The sequence below is a fragment of the Callithrix jacchus genome, chromosome 10 (genome assembly GCF_049354715.1).
Source record: "Callithrix jacchus isolate 240 chromosome 10, calJac240_pri, whole genome shotgun sequence".
NCBI classification, from domain to species: Eukaryota; Metazoa; Chordata; class Mammalia; order Primates; family Cebidae; genus Callithrix; species Callithrix jacchus.
In genome coordinates, this window is record NC_133511.1 from 99,581,665 (window position 1) to 99,597,076 (window position 15,412).

The 15,412-nt window shown below is 46.4% G+C and overlaps 1 protein-coding gene across 2 annotated transcripts in view; it reads right to left on the reverse strand.

Annotated features, from left to right (window-relative positions):
• The window catches only part of ABTB2 (ankyrin repeat and BTB domain containing 2), a 206,790-nt gene that overhangs the window by 53,735 nt on the left and 137,643 nt on the right, over positions 1 to 15,412 (reverse strand). The window lies entirely within an intron of this gene.

Here is a 15,412-nt window from a genome sequence, read left to right on the forward strand (position 1 = left end):
TCTCTTTGAGCCTTGAAGACTTGGGAATTTTGACTGTGGACGACGGTGCTACAGGGACCAGAATAAGAAGTAGCTCACTTCTAGCTGTGGTTTTAAGCACGTGGAGGCCAGGCATGGTGGCTCAGGCCTGTAATCCCTGCACTTTGGGAGGCTGAGGTAGGTGGATCACCAGCCTCAGGAGTTTGAGACCAGCCTGACCAACATGGAGAAACCCAGTCTCTACTAAAAATACAAAATTAGCTAGGCATGGTAGTGCATGCCTGTAATCCCAGCTGCTTGGGAGTCTGAGGCAGGAGAATTGCTTGAACCTGGGAGGCAGAGGTTGTAGTAAGATGAGATTGTGCCATTACACTATAGCCTGGGCAACAAGAACAAAACTGTGTCTCAAAAAAAAAAAAAAAAAAAGGAGAAAAAGCACATGGAGACCATCTTTTCTTGGAAGTGCCCAAGAAACTGGCCTGCTTGGACTCCTGGATCATACAAGCATTCATTCATTCACTCACTTGCTGAGTGTTTACAGACTGCCTGACTCAGCCCATGTGTTGTGCTACACTCAGGGTTCTGCGGTGACAAAGAGACTGGCTTTGTTTTCATACAGCTCAGGGATGGCTGAGTCAGATGTAAATGCCCATCCTGATTTCCTGAAGGGCAGTGCCACCCCAAATCCTCTCCTTTCCCCATGCCGGGAGCAACCATTCAAAAGGGATGCTGCCTTCCCCACTCCAAGAAGGGGTCGTGTCCTAACCATGGGCCAAGTCCAATTAATGTTTTTCATTAACACTTCAACAGCAGCAGAGCAGAACTGTCAGAATCAATCCCAGAGGGTGACAGCCTGTAAATTTCTCCAACTCACTATGCGGCTTCTTAGAAAGCACCGGAAGAGCAAAATCAGACTGGTTTAAAATTACACGTTGGCTCTTAAGAGCATGTGGCCACAGAGATTCTAGTTGTAGTCAGAACCTAGATAGGGATTCCCAACTTTTGGTAACCACTGTTTCTTTAATGGACACATCATTTTCCAACACTTAGCCACAGACCTTTTTTTTTTTTCCTTTTTTAAAGAAACCCACAGGAATTTAATCACTTTTAGAGAAATTCTCTGAAAATTCCTTGAGATAACTGGAGAGTCCCAGGATGTGGCCTTGTCTGGGTTAGAATTCCCCAAACATGTGCTGTAACAAGGACAATAGCAGCAACGGGTACAGCAGGCAGGACTTCGGAGCGGAATGCTGGGGTCTGTAATTCTGGCTGTCACTTAACCAGTGGTGCGATCTTGGTCAGGTTACTTAGCCTGCATCAGTTCATCTTCTGTTAACTAGTGATAACTAGAGTGTCTAGCTCATAGGGCTGCCATGAGGATGAACTGAGCAACTGGAGGTCAGTGCCTGGAGCAACGCCTGGCTCAGAGTACCTGCTCTATCAAGTGCTGTTGCTATTGTTTTTACTTTGTGCTGGGAACATAGGCCTTATTTACATAATCTCATTTATTCTTTCAACAACTCTATATAAGGCCAGGTGTGGTGGCTAACGCCTGTACTTCCAACACTTTGGGAGGCCAAAGTGGGCAAATCTCTGAAGGTCAGGAGTTTGAGACCAGCCTGGCCAACATGGTGAAACCCTCTCTCTAGGAAAAATGCTAAAATTAGCCGGGTGTGGTGGCAGGCACCTGTAATCCCAGCTACTTGGGAGGCTGAGGCAGGAGAATCGCTTGAACCCGGGATGTGGAGGTTGCGGTGAGCCGAGATTGTACCACTGCTCTCCAGCCTGGATGACAAAGACTGTGTCTCAAACAAACAAACAAACAAACAAAACCCTGAGAGATGGGTGCTACTGGCTCCATTTGAGATATTGAGCGATTGACATTCAGAGACTTTGAATAACTTGCTCAGGTAAGCGGTAGAGCTAGGATTCACATGGGGGATAGACTGGCTCTACAGGGTATATACTTAACTCCTCTGTGAGCTCACAATCCAATGAACACACCACCAAAGCTCACTTGTGGCTGTCCCTATGTGCGGCTGGTGCATGTGACAACATGGCTGTATCATTACTGCCCGTTTCACCCAGACACCCCCATGCTGAACGCCATGTGTTTCTCTTTCTTGAGCAAACATGCACAGCGGTCTTCCTCCAGCCCAGGGCCTCAGTGCGTTCTCTGGCCATTCTGCAGGTTCAGCTGATGGTCAGTCTTGCCCTAACAGCTCCACCTTCCCCTGACCCAGGCCTTCCTACTCTCCTCCTAGCTGATGTGGTGGAGGCCCCCTCTCCATCTCTCTCTGCCTCTCCTGGATGGCAGCGACCCCTCTCATCACATCCAGCGCTGACTTAGCAAAGCACCACTTCAAAGCACTTCCTCCAAGCTTTGTTTCTGTTGGAGGAGGAGGAAGAGTTTATGACTGGGCTCTCCCCCATAACCCCCTACCAGGGCCCCAGTCCCTAAAGCAGAAACTCTCCCTGGCAGCTGAGTAACCAAACACATTGGGAAGAGCTGGCTGTAAGCATTAAAACAAGTCAAACAAAAGGGAAAACCACCCCAACTACAAGCTGAAACCCATGACAGCCCGGATGGCTGGGAGAGCCCCAGTGCAGGCCGGACTCCTCCTCCTTTCTCCATTATTAATCTACAGAAACAACACTGGAGACATGTGGATCAAATTTGCAGAGCTTAGGGCAAGGGAATAGGAAATTCAGCTGATTTGTCAAAGGATTCCCAGAGAGAAATATTATGTCAGTGGAGCTGGTAACAGGAGCTGGCAGCTCCATTAATAATAGTTCCCATTTCCCCAGTCATCACCCACCCAAAGAGGCCTTCACTTAATACCATGGCAAAAGTAATTAGGAGCCTATTATTAATAGTAGTAATTGATAGCATCACAGCTTTTGCCTAGTACCTTGCTTTTAAACGACTTTTTACATCCAGTAATTTGTTCTTCCAGCAAGGGAGGTAGGGTGGTCATGATCAATAGCAACCACAACTGACTTTTACTGAAGGCTTACCATGTGCCAGGCATTTACATGCATTATCTCATTTAACACCCCAGAACTGTAAGAGGTACATTCCCACCCATCTTACAGCTGAGAAAACTGAGGCCTGAAAAAGCATAGTGGCTTGCCCAAGGTCACTGAGAGTCTGAAATGGAACGGGGACTAGAGTTTCGATCTCTTCATTCTCAAGCTGCTGAAATAAATGACATTCTAACTTTGCTCACTTTGTCCTTTCTCGAGCTAAGCAGTGCCTAGGATAGTGGAGAGGAAAGGGGTTCTGTTTGGGCCTGAGGTTTAAGAGGAGGAAATTCAAAGTAAGACCCAGAAATAGGACTTTCCCTTTCATGGGTCTCCAGGAGCCTCCTGCCAAGGGTCCCTGGAGGCCTCCCATGAAACTCTACAGACAAAAAGCTGTCTGACTCCTTCCGATCTTTGCAGAACGCAGTTCCACAGCTTGTCTTCCAAATCTGCTCCAGAAGAAAGTCTTCTCTACGTCAATTCTAAATTCAGTCTCCCGCAGCAGCTCATCCCTCAGCAGTTCTCATCAGAGATGGAAAATATTTTCTTTAGATTCTCTTAACACCTTGATGTCTTCCTTTCCACACACAAATTCCCAGCTCTAGGATAATGGGCCCAGGGCGAGATCATTCTAGGGAAAAGGGGTCTAAAAAAAAAAAAAGAAGAAGAAGAAGAAGAAGAGGAAGGAAGAAGAAGAAAGAAGAAGAAGAAGAGGAGGAGGAGAAAAGGGCAACTATTTTTTTCCATTCAGTAAAATCCTTAGGAAAAATTCTTCCTTTCAGTCATGATGGAGAAGAAAGCATGCAGGGCCATTTCCCTTTATCCCTCTGTTAGAGGGAGAAGGGACAACTACTTTGAAACCCTGTAAAAGCCACAGACAGACTGGCACACATTGCCCTGTGCCATGACTGTGAGTGAGTCTCAGAGTATGAAGCAGTGAGTATGATCCAGTTACCCTTCGCCTCCCTCTTCTAAAACAGCAGCATTTCTGTTTAGTGCTCCACTCAAATGTGCTGCAGACTGCCCTGAAGCCTGGATGTTTCTCAATCTCTACACAGAACCCTAATCTTCCATCGCTCAACTTTTCTCATTCTGGTTGCCCAACCCTTGAATCTCAGACTCATTATCTCGTTCCTCAAAGCCTCTACCTCCTCTTCCACCACCTCTCTCTGCGTCCAGCACTGTGACCACCCGGCAGTCCAAGGAGAGACCTGTGAGTCACCCTTATTAGCTCTCTCTCTTCTCATCCACTTCCCATCAACCACCAAGCCTTGCTGTGTTTACCACCAACACATCTCAAAAATCCTTCACTGCAACCACCCCAGTCAGGGACCATCTTCCCCTGCCCCCTACCCTGGACCTGCGGCAGCCTCCTCACCTATCCCCATCCTCCAGGCTTACCCCACCCCTTACTCTGGTCACCATGCTCTGGCTTTGTCCTCTTCAGTAACTCCCTGTCAGCTTCATGAAGAAGTCCAAACTCCTTTGCACATCTAACTATTCTTTAAGAATAGTACATCCTGGCCGGGCATGGTGGTTCATGCCTGTAATCCCAGGACTTTGGGAGGCTAAGACACGTGAACCACTTGAGGCCAGAAGTTTGAGACCACCATGGCGAAACCCCATCTCTACTAAAAACACAAAAATTAATCAGGTGTGGTGGTGCATGCCTCTAATCCCAGCTACTCGGGAGGCTGAGGTAAAGGAGGATTGCTTGAACCTGGAGGTTGCAGTGAGCAAAGATCATGCCACTGCACTCCAGCCAGAGCGAGACTGTCTTAAAAAACAAACAGACAAACAAACTAGATAACATCGTTCTCTGCTTTTTGAAATTTAAGGAGAAAAGTAAGTCTGCCAGTAGACCGGAAAATTTGCCAGCACCTCCCAGCATATCAGCAGAGTTAGGCACCCTGTGCACACTCGACCCTCACTTCTCTAAGCTGCTCTGCACTCTGCTCTGCTCTATTCCAGAGGGGTCGGGGTGGGAGTAAGGGTAGGGGTGAGGAGAGGGTGGGGGTGGGGTAGGAGCAATGGTAGGGTATGGGTGGGGTAGCGGTGGGACTCTGGAGGAGAACAGCCTGCTTCTTTCCTATGTGATTCTCCACCAGGGCCCAGAGAGGGTGCCACCGAGTTAGAAGGGAAACCCAGTTCTCAGAAGACTGGGAAGCTGCCTTCTTGCCAGTTGCCAACCAGGAAGTGAGCGGCGTTTCAGCCCTCAGAGGCGCTGTCTCTTCCAAGCTGGCCGAAGCTGGTGGACTGTACTTCGGGATGACAAGCCCAGACTTTCAAAGGGTTTTTAGAAGCACGGCTTAGCCGAAAGGCCAAACTGATGGGGGTTTCATTCCCTTCTCTGTAAACTGTGGGGGTGGAATCAGTGGCTCCTCAAGTCCTCCCAGCACTGGGATTCCAGATTCTGACCCCCATGTGTGCGACAGCACTCAAATGCACCCCCGAAACCCTTTTTACCCCTTTTCATTGTCAACAGTGAGAACACAGAGACCTTGTTATTACTATTTCCTATGGTTTCATTTCCTCCACAGCTATAACACCACCACCTTCCCCCATAACCACACACACAACTTTAAATGTAAAAAAGATGTCCTTTCTGTGTAAAACTGGATAGCTTTATAGGTGAGCTTTTCTGACCATTCATCAAAAAGCCGCCAAGACTGTAACATAGCTGTCCTCCAAATTCAACAAGCATTAGCAGCGCCCTTCCCGGACTTGTAAATGTTATTTCTGGGGCAAGAGACTGTGCGTGCAGCACCTGCCGCCAGTGGCCCCCGCAGACCACCAGCTACCCGGCTCAGGGAGGCTCACGGCCAAGGCAGCCAAGGCCACTGCCTGTCCTCGGTTTCTTTGAAAGAAGAACGGGGCAGCAGAGGATTACTCCTTTACTGCCCTTGCGAGGAAACTTGGCAGGGCGTCTTGTGCCAGCCTTCTTAGGCACATGGGAAGCTTGGGTGGGGTTCAATCTATAAGCTTCTGAAAATAAAAATTATACTGCCCCACTGAACGGTTTCCAAATAGCCCGCATAAGCCAACCCCTTTTATTTCTTTTTAAGTGTTTCCATTCTCCGATCTGGAATTTTATATATAGTATATTTAACGCCCAGTTGTTATATATTAGTCATGCCAGAACAAAGTGCAGAAAAGTTGAAGCATGAATAGTTTTCAGGGAGACCCAAAAGGGGTATAAGGACAGTCAATTCTTTCTTCCTGTTAGTTTGTCTTGAGACAGGGTTTTACTCTGTCACCAAGGCTGAAGGGCTGCGATGGGATCACAGCTCACTGCAGGCCCAATTGTCTAGGCTCAAGCAATCCTCCCATCTCTGCCTCCTGAGTAGCTGGGGCTACAGGTGCACACCACAGTGCCCAGCTAATTTTTGTATTTTTTGTAGAGATAAGGTTTCATTATCTTGTCCAGGCTGGTCTAAAGCTACTGGGCTCAAGTGATCTGCCCTCCTCAGCTTCCCGAAATGCTGGGATTATAGGTGTGAGCACCATGCCCAGCCAGGACAGTCAGTTCTTTAAAAAAGCCTCCAAACCCTTCACTGGATAGTATTCCACCTGAAATTTTAAGTGCAGAAAGGCTGGGGAGATGGGTGTTGAGACAAGAGCAAGATGAAGGAAATAAGAGGCAAAATTTGAAGTGGAATGGAATATGCCCCAGGAGCTGTCAATCACCTATGTAAAGTGATTCATCAAGAATAATCAGGCCAGGTGTGGTGGCTCACGCCTGTAATCCCAGCACTTTAGGAGGCTGAGGTGGGAGGATCACTTGAGTTCAGGAGTTCAAGACCAGCCTGGCCAACCTGGCGAAACCCTGTGTCTACTAAAAATACAAAAATCAGTCAGGCATGGTGGTGTGCGCTTATAATCCCAGCTACTCAGGAGGCTGAGGCAAGAGAATTGCTTGAACCTGGGAAGAGAGGTAGCAGTGAGCTGAGATCACGTCACTGCAGTCCAGCCTGGGCAACAGAGCCTGGGTGACAGAGTGGACCCTATCTCAAAAAAAGGAAAAAAAAAAAAAAAAAACCAGTCAAAAGCTCATCTGATTTTTGGACAAAACCCATCTCAAGACATGACCATGATACTGTGAGGCCAAAAGTTCAAGTAGGGAGAAAATGCTGGGAGGCAGGGAGCCATATGGGGGAATTTGAGAAGCAGGTCTTATTTATGTATTGAGACAGTCTCACTCTGTCATTCAGGCTGAAGTGCAGTGGGGCAATCTCAGCTCACTGCAACCTCCTCCTTCTGGGTTCAAGTGATTCTCCTGCCTCAGCCCCCCAAGTAGCTGAGATTACAGGCATGTGCTACCATGCTTAGCTAATTATATATTTTTAGTAGAGATGGGGTTTCACTATGTTGGTCAGGCTGGTCTCAAACTCCTGGCCTCAAGTGATCTGCTGGCCTTGGCCTCCCAGAGTGCCTGGATTATAGGCATGAGCCACTGCACCTGGCCAGAGAACAGGTTTTAACCATGGCTAATAATAAATGGACCTGGACCACCATGCATTGAATAGGTCTTCTCTGTCAGAGATTGGATGAATAAGCATTTGAAACCCTAGAAAGACCCTCGCAGTGGAATACTATTACTAACCCCACTTGCCATCGAGGGACGCTGAAGTTTAGATGGGCTGAGTCAGTTGGCCGAGGTCCATAGCTAGAAAATAACAGAGGTGGGATTCAGACTCAGTGTGTCTGACACTGGAGTCCACACTGGCTCAGTCTGGAGGAGGAGAACACCAGGCTGTCCCCACGCCAGCTCAGGGACAGAACACTTCCTTCAGCACTCACCACCGTTAAACCTGCACTCTCCTTCTTTTTCTAAGGTCAGGAAATTAAAAGCAATCATGTTCCGGTTAACACCTCTTTCTGGCTAAGTTATCAGAACACCACTGGCAAGAGGTGGTCTTCTGGTGAGGTCAGGCCTGGAGCCCAGGACCTCATTGTTAAACAGTAAAATAATAACACATACAACTGCCTAAGAAGCTGGCGGCCACAGAACCCGGGGTGAGATAAAAGGCTGGCGAAGGGTGACATGCTCATGGCCAGCAATCCCAATTTCCCTATAGAAAGAGTGGCACAAAGTGAACCTCACCCTGAACATCAGGCTGGCTTCACTTCCCTTTGGAATCCTGGGCCTGCTGGGGCTGTACCTGCTGTGGAGTTGGTGTGGGGTCTGCCTCTCTCCCCTCCAGCTGACTCCTCCAATTCTCAGAGGGCTCCAGAGTGGGAATTTAGAGGGACAGAGGAACCACCATAAAACTCAATGGCCCTGGTCAGGCTGGTGGCTCATGCCTGTAATCCCAGCACTTTGGGAAGCTGAGGCAGGTGGATCACTTGAGGTCAGGAGTTTGAGACCAGCCTGTTTAACATGGTGAAACCCCATCTCTACTAAAAATACAAAAACTGGCTGGGTGCGGTGGCTCACACCTGTAATCCCAGAACTTTGGGAGGCCAAGACAGGTGGATCATGAGGTCAGGAATTCAAGACCAGCCTGGCCAAGATGCTGAAACCCCATCTCTACTAAAAATACAAAATTAGCCTGGCATGGTGGCACACACCTGTAATCCCAGCTACTGGAGAGAGAGGCTGAGCAGGAGAATCACTTGAACCTGGTAAGTGGAGGTTGCAGTGAGCTGAGATCATACGACTGTACTCTAGCAGCCTGGGTGACAGAGCAAGACCGTCTCAAAAAAAACTTTGGGAGGCCGAGGCAGGCAGACCACCCGAGGTCAGGAGCTCGAGACCAGTCTGGCCAGCAACCCCGTCTCTACTAAAAATATAAAAATTAGCCAGGCATGGTGGCAGGTGCCTGTAGTCTTGGCTGCTCAGGAGGCTGAGGTAGGAGAATTGCTTGAACCTGGGAGGCAAAGGTTGCAGTGAGCTAAGATCGTTGCCACTGTACTCCAGCCTAGGCAACAGAGCGAAACTCGATCTCAAAAACAAACAAACAAACAAACAAACAAACAAACAAACTCAACAGCTCCGCAAGTGTGGCAAATCTGGAATCCCCACTGGGAATGCTGGCTCACTGGCATTTTGGTGATTCATCTAAGGTAAATATCAGTTCTGATATAGACCCAGCGGATGCCTATTAGGTGCCCTTAAGAAAAAAAACTAGCAGAGATCCTGCATCGCTGTTTGATTGTTTTGAAGCAAAAACCTAGTAAAACACTGTCTGTTCAGTGCCATTTCTCCTCTTTGCAAAAGAGTGAAAATAAAGCCAGCGTAACCAAGCAGATCAATTTCAGGAAATTAAACCTAAAGGTGAACCCTGGAAAAACCAGTGCAATAGTCACAACATTGGGCAGTGTGGGGCAGAAAACTAACATTCGAGCACTGAGCTTTTTCCTGTGGAAAAAGATCTCTGTGTTATTGAGAATGCTTTTTAAGAGATTCTGGGTGGCCTCTCTCCAAAGTATTGATGTAACACATCAAGAACTTGAGTGACCCGGGGAGCACGAGTCTTGGAAGCACCGCTTCTTTGAAAAGAACAGTCCGCCACATGACCATGGTCCTTTGTCATATGCTGTCCTTGACCCACAGTGGGTGAGCACACTAATTCCTGTGAGCCAACAACAACACAGAGCCACTTTTATATTAAGGCAGCACATTCAAAACACACACACACACACACACACACACACACACACACACAGAGTAAAAGAGCCACTTTTATATTACGAGAGCATATTCAAAACACACACACACACACACACACACACACACACACACAGAGTAAAAGAGCCACTTTTATATTACGAGAGCATATTCAAAACACACACACACACACACACACACACACACACACACACACACACACAGAGAGTAAATGGAGAAATTAAGGATGGAGATGAAGCCGGCATCGAATCAGTACCCTAAAACATCAGGTTTCTTCCCAACAGCCACCCAACAGGAGTGGTTCGCTTTATGCTAGGGTCATAAAAATGCTTTCTGGACTACTATGCTTTCCATACTGCTCATAATGAATATGACATACTGTCATAGGAAAAATGACTGTTTTGAGAAATATGAGAGGGGGGATGAGATGTAATTAGAGGCAGAGGGAGGCGACCAATGTTTCTTCTGAGCAAAGGAACAAACATCATTTGAATTATGGTATAAAATTTGTCATCTGAAATTAAATTTTTAGATAAAGGAAAAAGTGAATGTTAAAAATACCACTTTGTTTTGTTGTTTTTTTGTCACTACCTTGGTAGAGAACCACTTCATTTTTTTTAAAGTCAGGTTCTCACTCTGTCTCTCAGGCTGGAGTGCAGCGATGCAATCTCAGCTCAGCACTGCAACCTCCACCTGCTGGGCTCATGTCACCCTCCCACCTCAGCCTCCCAAAGTGCGGGGATTGCAGGTGTGAGCCACTGCACCCAGCCAAAACTACCACTAGTATCTTGTTACCTATAAAGAGCCTAGAATTTAATTCTGCATGGTATACTTTTAGATGATTCTTCTCCCATTATTCTTCATATTTTTAAACAAAATATTACAATCACCATCAGTTCATGGAGGTTTAAAAAAAAAAAGGTGCATGAAAGGAAAACCTGGTTGTTTTATAGAAATTTTACCAAAAAATGAGTTGCTTTTGGAAGAAACTCAGGGAGAAGCCATTCTAAATTGCTAACCAGTAGATGAGACACTGCATGCCTCATTCCAAGTATCTATCAGCCGGCCCCTTGACCTGGCCCCAGGTGGTGATGACTCAGGCACTGCATCACCAGTGGGACTTTCTGTGGCATCTTGCTGATGCTCTGCCTTGTCATGTACCTACTGCTCTGAGCCTGCGATCATTCCACAGCGACAGTGGCCAAATCACCACTGGTGGGAAAGGAGGCTGGCTGCTGCCAGTGCTGGGCAGGGGGTGAGGGTGGAAGAGGAGGCAAAGCCGGCACGTGGAGTGACAGCTGAGCTGCGTCCCTCCCCTGCTAGGGATCAGTGCTGCCAGGGAGAGAGAGAGGGCAGTGGGTGCGGCCTCTCAGTGCCAGCTCAGAGAGGAAGAAAGGGATCGAAAAAGCACAAACACAAGTCACTCCTTGAGAGTTTAACAAAAAGATGCAAACATCACAAGGCCCAGGGCAGATGGCCAAGCTGTTTATTAATAGAACATGAGTATATTCATCAGAGATTTACTGCATTGGATTCCTGCTTATAAACATAACCTGCTTCAGCCAGGCGTGGTGGCTCACGCCTGTAATCCAAGCACTTTGGAGGCCAAGGTAGGCGGATCACCTGAGGTCGGGAGTTCAAGACCAGCCTGACCAACATGGTGACACCCCATCTTGAAAAAATAAAAAAATAAAAAAATAAAAAATAAACATAACCTGCTTCTATCAGCTTTGGTTCCAATTCCAAAAGGGATTGACCATTAGACAATTTAAGGGCATGAGTCAGAGAGATGAGTTTCAAAACCTAGCTCTGCCACTTACTAGCTGTGTGACTCTGAACTAGTTACTTAACCTCTCTGAGTCACAATTTGCTCCTTTATAGTAGGCCTAATGATACTTCCTAATTCACAAGCTTGAGCATTAAAATATGTAAATAAGCACTTAGCAAAAGTCTTGGCACACAGTAATGCATATAGCAAATAGAAATATGTTTGTTAATAGCCTGATTCCCAGGGCTGATGGCTTTAAGATAAAGTTGTCACATACTATGGAAAAGCTATTATCACTCTTAGGAGAAAGGGATGGACCCAAGGCCACTCTATTCTGTTATTTTCTTAAAGGCCATTAGGATCTACAGTGATTAAAAAAGAAAACTGTGCTTACTTACCACAGATGGGTCATTTATTCTGCATTCATTCACTCATTTATTCAACAACTGTGTAATGATTACCTAATAATGCACCAGAAGCAGAAGCGAATGAGACAAGGTCCCTACTCTCATGAATTTTGCAGTCTAGAGGAGGAGGGAAGACAGTATGCCAGCCAAATAAATATTGGATACAAAGGGCTGTGATGCAGTCAGCACAAGGAGTGCACACTAAGGATCTCTATGTCAGACTACCCAGGCTTGATGGTCAAGGAAGGCTTCCTGGAAGAAGGGACATCTCAGTTGATGATGAGTAGGTATCAGTCTGCTCTGAAAATCCTCCATGCTCTGCCTATTCATCCTTCCCTGCCCAACCCCTGGCAACCACTGATCTTTTTATTATCTCAATAGTTTTGCCTTTTCAAGAATGTCATATAGTTGGAATCATACTATACATGGCCCTTTCCAATTGGCTTAGAAATAGACATTTAAGGCTGGGTGCGGTGGCTCATACCTGTAATCCCAGCACTTTGGGAGGCCAAGGCAAGTGGATCACTTGAGGTCAGGAGTTCAAGACCAGCCTGGCCTTGAACTACTAAAAATACAAAAATTAGCCAGGGCTGGTGGCAGGTACCTATAATCCCAGCTACTCAGGAGGCTGAGGCAGGAGAATCCCTTGAACCTGGGAGGCGGAGGTGGCAATGAGCTGAGATTGTGCTGTTGCACTCCAGCCTAGGCGACAAGAGAGAAACTCCATTAAAAAAAAAAGAGAGAGAGAGAGAAAAGAAATACACATTTAAGTATTTAAGTTTCCTCCATGTCTTTGCATGGATTGACAGCGAGGTAGGAGATGGGACTCAATTCCAGAGGCAGGGCTTGGACATCGGCCCAAATTGAGGACTAGCTAGCACAGGTCCTGGGCAGAAGCAGCTTTCCATTAAGACACGCCCACCAGTTAGCCATGGTCAGTTTACCATTTCCATGGAAACACCTAGATGTTACTTCCCCTTTCCACGGCAATGACCTGATGACCTGGAAGTTACCAACTTCATCTTAGAAATTTCTGCATAAGCCACCCCTTAATTTGCACATAATTAAAAGTGGGTATAAATATTACTGTACTATTAGTATGGAGCTGCCTCTAAGCTGCTATTCTGGGCACACTGCCTATGGGATACTCCTGCCCACAAGGTACCTCTGCTGCTGCTATACACTGCCACTTCAATAAAAGCTGTTTAGCACCACTGGCTCACCCTTGAATTATTTCCTGCCCTCCTGGCATAAGCCCTAATTTTGAGGTTTGCCTATTATGCATCATCAGCTCATTTCTTTTTAGCTCTAATAGTATTCCAGTGTCTAGATGTACCACAGTTTATCTATCCATGCACATACTGAAGGACATCTTGGTTGCTTCTGAGTTTTGGCAATTCTTTTTTTTTTTTTTTTTTGAGGTAAAGTCTCACTCTGTCACCCAAGCTGGAGTGCAATGACGTGATCTCGGCGCTTACTGTAATCTCTGCCTCCCGGGTTCAAGCAATTCTCCTGCCTCAGTCTCCCGAGTAGCTGGATTACAGGAACCCGCCATCATGCTAGTTTTTGTATTTTTAGTAGAGATGAGGTTTCACCATGTTGGCCAGGCTGGTCTTGAACTCCTGACCTTGTGATCCGCCCACCTCGGCCTCCCAAAGTTCTGGGATTACAGACATGAGCCAATGCACCCAGCAGCAATTCTTAATAAAGCTGCTATAAATAACTGTACATAGGTTTTGTGTAGCTATATACATATACATGTATATATATTTTTGTTTTTTAGATGAAGTCTCACTCTGTCACACAGGCTGGAGTGCAGTGGCACAATCACAGCTCACCGCAATCTCCACCTCCTGGGTTCAAGTGATTCTCCTGCTTCAGCCTCCTGAGTAGCTGGCATTACAGGTGCTTGCCATCACACCCAACTAATTTTTGTGAGGGTTCTTTTTTTTTTTTGAGATGGAGTTTTGCTCTTGTTGCCTGTGCAATGGCACGACCTTGGCTCACCGCAACCTCTGCCTCCCAGGTTCAAATGATTCTCATGCCTCAGCCACCTGAGTAGCTGGGATTACAGGCATGTGCCACCACACCCAGCTAATTTTGTATTTTTTTTTTTTTTTAATAGAGGTGGGGTTTCTTCATGTTGGTCAGGCTGGTCTCGAACTCCCAACCTCAGGTGATCTGCCCACCTTGGCTTCCCAAAGTGGGATTACACTGCGCCTGGCCTTTTGTGTTTTTTGTAGATACAGGGTTTCACCATGTTGGCCAAGCTGGTCTTGAACTCCTGACCTCAAATGATCCACCCGCCTTGGCCTTCCAAAGTCCTGGGATTACAGGCGTGAGCCAGCATGCCCAACAGATATAAGTTTTTAACTAACTTGAGTAAATATCACGGAGTGCAATTGCTGAATTGTATTGGTAAGCATATACTTATGAGTAGATAAGGAATGCCAAATTATCTTCCAAAGTGGCTGCACCATTTTGCATTCCCACCAGCAATACATGAGAGTTCCTGTTGTTCCACACTCACCAGCATTTGGTGGTATCAGTTTTCTGGATTCTGGCCACTCTAATAATAGGTGTGTGGTAGCATCTTCTAATAATGTCATTGTAACGTGCAATTTCCTAATAATGACAAATGATGTTGAATATTTGTTCACACATATATTTAGCATCTATGTATCATCTTTGGTGAGATGTCTGTTAAGATCTAAAAATACAAAATTAGCCAGGCATGGTGGCACATGCCTGTAATCCCAGCTACTTGGGAGGTTGAGGCTGGATAATTGTTTGAAACTGGGAGGCAGAGGTTGCAGTGAGCTGAGATCATGCCATTGCACTCCAGCCTGGGCAACAAGAGTGAAACTCCATCTCAAAAAAAATATATACTATATTTGGTCCATTGTTTGCCATTGTTCCTCTGTCAAGATCAGTCGACATTGTTTATGTAAGTCTACTTCTGGGCTCTCTATTCTGTTCTGCTGATCTATTTGTCTAGGGAAATGAACCATACTATTCTCATCATTCATTCACTTATCCAGATATTCATCACATGCCTACGAATTATACCAAGCTTAGTGCTAGAAACGCAGAGGTAAGACCTAGTTTTCTGATCTGGAGGAGGGGAAAAACATGTACACAAATAATTTAAGTAGACCATGATAAACACTAGAGGAGGAGCCTGTAGTAGGTATGGTCATGTGCCACATATGACATTTTGGTCAGTGACAGACAGCATATACGATGGTGGTCCCATAAAATTATAATGGAGCTGAAAAATTCTATCACCAGCCAGGCATGGTGTCTCACACCTATAATCCTAGCACTTTGGGAGATTAAGGCAGGAGGATCGCTTGAGTCCAGGAGCTCAAAACTAGCCTGGGCAACATGGCAAGACCTTGTCTCTACAAAAAATTTAAAAATTAAGGCCGGGTGCGGTGGCTCAAGCCTGTAATCCCAGAACTTTGGGAGGCCGAGGCGGGTGGATCACGAGGTCAAGAGATCAAGACAATCCTGGTCAACACGGTGAAACCCCGTCTCTACTAAAAATACAAAAAATTAGCTGGGCATGGTAGCTTGCGCCTGTAATCCCAGCTACTCAGG